This window comes from Myotis brandtii, unplaced genomic scaffold (genome assembly GCF_000412655.1).
Source record: "Myotis brandtii unplaced genomic scaffold, ASM41265v1 scaffold649, whole genome shotgun sequence".
Classification (NCBI taxonomy): Eukaryota; Metazoa; Chordata; class Mammalia; order Chiroptera; family Vespertilionidae; genus Myotis; species Myotis brandtii.
The window spans coordinates 186,501-192,964 of NW_005370512.1; positions in this window are offsets into that span (position 1 = coordinate 186,501).

Consider the following 6,464-nt stretch of genomic DNA (forward strand, 5'->3'; position numbering starts at 1 on the left):
ATGACAAAATATTATGGAGTTATATCTTCACACATTTTACTATGTAAATACGTACACATCCATACAAAATCCTACTTATAAAACGGTTCTAGAGAATACTAGCAAACCCCATGGGATTCCAGCATTCCTATGAACGTAGTTTGAGGAACCCAATGTAAAATGTGTGCATTTTTGGAATTATCAATGTATCGGTTTACAGTGGTCGGCAAACTGCGGCTCGGCAAACCGCGGCTCGCGAGCCACATGCGGCTCTTTGGCCCCTTGAGTGTGGCTCTTCCACAAAATACCGGCTCTGGGCGCGCACGTACAGTGCGATTGAAACTTCGTGGCCCATGCGCAGAAGTCGGTATTTTGTGGAAGAGCCACACTCAAGGGGCCAAAGAGCCGCATGTGGCTCGCGAGCCGCGGTTTGCCGACCACGGGGTTAGGATGATTTTGGTTCCAACTAAGTTAAATGTCTTTTATTCACATATTAAGTCCTGAGGTAGAACAGCCACAGGGTCAGTTAATTCAGCAGCTTAACAAGACCATCAAAGACTGAGAATTCTTTCCTTCTTTCCATTCTGCTATATCTTGCATGTGGGGGCTTCCTTCACGGTCAGAATGTGGCTGCAGTAGTTCCAGACATCACTTCCCTTATATCTCCACAGAGTAACAACCAAAACCTAGAAGAGAAAATAAAGACACAGCCCCATCTTCTGTTCCTTCCTAAGAGTGAGAACAACCATCTCAGATACCCCAACTCCAACCCGATTTCCCTTTGTAAGGCTGAAAACTGCATCCTGTGCTCATTCCCAAACCAGTCACCAGAGAGGGGAGTGGAATGATCATCGTTGGCTTAGGAACGTGTTTCTCAGCCCAAGCTGCACACTGACAACACTTGGAAAGTTTTCAAAAACTGTCAAACTCTAGACTAATTAACCACGTTCTCTGGAGGTGGGCCTGGGTATCAGTATTTTTACAGAGTTCCCAGAAGATTCTGATAAACCGTGAGGGGTACTGATATCTGTTAGAATGGCTGTTATCAAAAAGACAAGATAACAAGTGATGGCGAGAATGCAGAGAAAAGGGAACCCTTCTGCACTATTGGTGGAAATAAAATTTGTAATTGGTGCAGCCATGATGGAAAGCAATACGGAGGTCCTCAAAGAATTAAAAATAGAACTACCATATGCAATTCCATTATTAGGTATTTATCCAAAGAGGGGAAAAACTAACTCGAAAGCTATATGCACCCCCATGTTCAGTACAGAGTTATTTACAATAGCCAAGATATGGAAACAATCTAAATGTTCATAGATTAATGAATGGATAAAGAAAATGTGATATATAACTGTATATACACATATAAACAAATACACACAATGGAATATTGTTCATCCATAAAAAAGAAGGAAATCTTGCTGTTTGTGACAAGTGGATGACCATTGAGGGCATTATGCTAAGCCAGACAGAGAGAGACGTACTGTACGATCTCACTTATCTGCAGAATCTGAAAAAAAACAAAAACAGAAACCAAGCTTATAGATACAGACAACAGATTGGTGCTTGCCAGAAGCAGGGAGTGGGGGAGGGGTGGACAAAATGGGTGAAAGGGGGTCAAAAGGTACAAAACTTCAGATATAAAATAAGTCTTGGGGATGCAATGTACAGCATGGTGACTAAAGTTAATAATACTGGACTGTATATTTGAAAGTTGCTAAGAGAGTAGATCGTAGAAGTTCTCATCACAAGAAAAAAATTTTGTGCTGACGGATTGTGGTGATCATTTTGCAATATACAGAGTTTGGCAAAAGTAGGTTTATAGTTGTTCATATGGAAAATAATACAATAATTAATAAATAATAATACAAGAGTAACTGTTTTGTGTACTCACAACTGTAAACCTACTGTATACAAATATTCAATTATTATGTTGTATATCTGAAACTAATTTAATGTTATATGTTAGTTATACCTCCATAATTTAAAAAGCAATAATAACAATAAAACAAAAACTTTTGAATTAAAAAAAAATGAGGGGTGAGAACCTATCTAATTCTTAGATGAGTTGAGATTGATCCCCTTGGGTAAGAGAGGGACCCAGCCTTTCCTGAAACATATGGTTGCCTGATAACTGAACAAAATTGGGGTTTTCATATCAAGATAGTAGGGAGAGAATGGCATTGTCAGATCCATTATGACATTACAGAGAAGACTTAAGAGCTAGTTGGAGCTGTAAAAGCACTGTTGTGGATATATACTATACACACTGAAGATGATTTTCATTTTTGAAGTCACAATCTCCTACATATCATTGGTCATTAATGAAAATTAATTCCTTCTTTCTCCTTAGGCTCAGAGCTACTTAGACTTTGAGAAGCAGGTTTGTCAACATGACAGAGGACCAAGGTAATGGATTCCAATGACGAAACAGGAAATTCATTCATGAGCTTTTGGCATGCCTCCAAATTTACTTAGCCGACAATGGGATACCTAGATTTTCCTACTTCTGCTTTATTATCCTCAATGAGAATGACCAAATATTAATTAGATGGAAACAAATATTAGATGGGATTTAAAAAAAAAAATCTGGCTCGCCCTAGCCGGTTTGGCTCAATGGATAGAGCATTGGCCTGAGAACTGAAGGATCCCAGGTTTGATTCTGGTCAAGGGCACATGCTAGGGCTGCAGGTTCGATTCCCAGTAGAGGGCATGCAGGAGGCAGCCAAATGATTCTCTCTCATCATTGATGTTTCTGTCTCTCTCTCCCTCTCCCTTCCTCTCTGAAATCAATAAAAATATATTTTAAAGAAATCTGGCTCTCCCATTCTCCCCATCCCACCAACCTGCCACCCATTTTAATATTGGAAGAGACAGAGGCACAGAGAAGTTATGTGATTACCAGAGATTATATCAGGAATCTGTGGCAAAAGTAGACCTTTTCTCCACCTTTCTCTCACCTTGTCTTTGGTGCTCTTACAATAATAATTAGAGGTTTTCTCTGATTGTAGTTCTATGTATCTCAACTGTGAATGCTGTAGAAGGGGTGCTAAATAAACAATTTCAATTTAACACTCAGTTTCCTAAAGGGACACGTGGGGGCAGCAAAAGTTTAAGAAAAAAATTCCAGTTCTAACTTGTACAGGCTATATACAGGGGTAGGCAAAAGTAGGTTTACAGTTGTGAGTACTTGAAAGAGTTTATTCTCGTGTTATTTGTTCATTATTGCAGATCTACTTTCTTAATTACTATAAACCTATTTTTGCCCACCCCTCTATATACATTAGGAAATGTTTGAAAAAGGGATATTTGGGGGGAGGGGTGGTTTGTTTATTTGATAGTACTGAGTTTGCTTATGACCCATATGCATCAACAAGGTACTGGGTATTTCAAAGAAAGTGGTAGTCAGCATGACTTAATTATGCTTCCCAATGTGTCACTGCTAAGAGATTATCAGACACATTCATTATAAATAGGAAGTGTGTCTTCAGAATGTTTGTTAATACTGAGCCACACCTTCCTTGTAGAAGTTAATGAGATTTTGTGTCACATGGACTGGAATAAGTAAAGGCAGCTTATTGATGAAAAAATGCCCTTAGCTGTTATTATAACCCATTTTCATTATTATGATTACTGATGAATAAAACAGTCTCCTTTGGTAGTTACTTCATTTTTTTATTTCCTCATTCTTTGATGTTTTCTTTCTTACTGTCAGTTGATTCATATCCTTCTCTAATAACTCCAAATAGTGATTCCTGAAGGATCATTCCTGCTTTCCTTCTATCAAATTGTTACTAAACATGGAATTCTTGCACTGGAATTCTGTGCTATAAAATATTAGGCATATGTCCAGGCAGTGTTCAAGACACATGAAAGAGACAGGTAACAGGCATATTCAGACAGGAAGCTTACATTTTCTTATAGTTTTCAGTGGAGTCTGAACTCAGTCAGGGAAACGGTCACCAATGAAACATCAACATTAAACCCAAGAGACATTTCTCGAGCATCATCCAGAACCCAGGCTTTGAAGGTCATTTCTATCAACACTGCACATTTCCTATCTGCAATTAACAGTGGATACCCAGGTCATCTTCAATTCCAACCCCTTTAAGGCAGATGGATGCTTTAGGTCAGTGGTCGGCAAACTCATTAGTCAACAGAGCCAAATATCAACAGTACAATGATTGAAATTTCTTTTGAGAGCCAAATTTTTAAAACGTAAACTATATAGGTAGGTACATTGTTATTAACTTAATTAGGGTACTCCTAAGGCTTAGGAAGAGCCACACTCAAGGGGCCAAAGAGCCGCATGTGGCTCTCGAGCCGCAGTTTGCCGACCACGGCTTTAGGCTTACATTCAGTCAAAAGGTATTTTAATTGGGCTTTTAATCCTGAGCACAATCCAGGACACAGTACCTAGTATTGTGGACAAATTGCATGGAACTGGTGTGGTGAGGGAAGTACCACCACCCTGGACACCTAGTTTTGACCCCTTTGACCACCAACAAGCTGAGGATTGCCAGTCTCAATATAGGCCTGTGGTGGGCATTATGATGAGAGTGTTAAGGCTCTAAAATTCTGTGCTTCTCATAATTTCTTCTTCAGGATAAAACTGTGGAAAACACTGAATTCCCTCGCTTTGAGAGGTTAGAGCCAGGCTGCTGTTGGACATAACAAGTCATATTTTTCCTATCTAGTCTTGGCACTGGGACACAGGAAAAGGGCCAAGGCCAAGGAAATTGTGTTGTTTGGAAAAGTTTTGGTTGTTAGCTTCTCTTTCTGGTAGTAAAAGAAAAGAAAAAAAGAGTTTTAAAATCTTGTCAATATTCAGGGGGTGGGGAGCAGGTTGTATTAATATTTGAATATGATAAGAATATGTAAACTGGGTATGTATTTTTCATGTTTTACTTAACCAGAACTTTATATAATGGTTGCTTAAGTGCTCAGAAAAATGCAAAGAGAAAATATGTATTTAAGCAGTTTTTAGGTATGTTTCCTCTATTCAGTACACTTGAGAGGTTCACTCAAACTATAGTTTAAAAATTTAAAAATTGTAAGTTAAATGGAAATTGAAAGTAGTCAAATGCTATTGTCTCATTATTTATTCAACTAAGTGTCTTAGCTGACTTTGTCTCTAAAAGTTCCTGAGACAAATGAAAGCCAGTTTTTCAGAAGTAGAAATAAAATATTTAAACTGAAGACCACAGTTAACTTAGTATCCTGTAACTTTGGTGTTTTGAGTAGTAATTCTCCAAAGAGGAGAGTCAAGTAAAAAAGGGAACTGTGTGTATAAATTGTCAAGTTCTGGTGTTTGTTTTTAATCACCTCCCAAGAAAAAACTTCCTTTTCATTCTTCTCAGCACCACACTTCAAAGGAAAATTGTGTAATGCTTATGTCCACAACATTAGGGCTAAAATTTTCTAATTAGAAAGGCTGTACAATTTACATTGTAATATTCAGCATGAATACATTTTGAGTTTGGAAACAGATGAAGTGACATGTGCCATGTCAATTTTTTTAAAACCTCATGTACTTGATGTAACCTTGTTAAATTGTCGACTTAAATTTTGAATGCAACTTGTTATGTTGAAATAAATACAGAAACACACAATGCCCTTTGAATAATACCTCCCCGAGGTCCCAGAGCCATGTTAAGTATTGTTTTATGGGGGGGGGGGGTAGGTTAATGACTTAAAAAATAAAAACTCTCTAGACTTGAGAAACATGATTCACGCATTTTTTATTTTTGAATATGTACTGGGAAATCCAGAGGTAGCTGGCCTGTCATTTTGAGGTCTTTGATCAAATAATCTTGCACAGCCCCACAATATGCACGTGTGACTTAACCTGAACTTTATATCATGGTTGCTTAAGTGCTCAAAAAAATGCAAAGAGAAAACATGTATTTAAGCGGTTTTTAAAATATGTATTGAACCAGAGCCCCCTCAGTGTAGAGCGAGCCTTTCAGCATCACGTGCAAACGCAGTAAGGCTACGTTATTAAGAAAGTATAAGGTATTAAAACATGGACGTCCCACGGGTTTTAAAGGCAACCGGGGGTTGCCCTGCGGTCGCGTGGGAAGCAGGGGAACCCGGAGTCGGAGGGTCCGGAGGAGCATCCTCTGGAGCGTCCGTGGGGGAGGCAGGAAGGGCAAAGGAGCGAGCTCCACGTTTAGAATAGGGCCTCCCCTCCGATTTCTAAATCAAAGCGCCTGCTCCTCGAGAAAGCCTCGGAGCACGCGCCCCAGCCCGTCCCCGCGCTACCGACCCAGACAAACCGAAAGTAAACGGAGCCGGTGGGAGTCGATCCACGACCCCCGGGCCGCGGGAAACGGGGCGACATTCCAGGGCCTGCGCAGAGGGCACCGGGGCCCAGCCGCCGCCACCGCTCGGGCTCTGCAGAACAGCGAGTTGTGAGGCTTCCCTTCCAGACTTTCTGGAGACTTGCCTCCCTTTCGGAGACGCTCTGTCTCCGCCGGCCT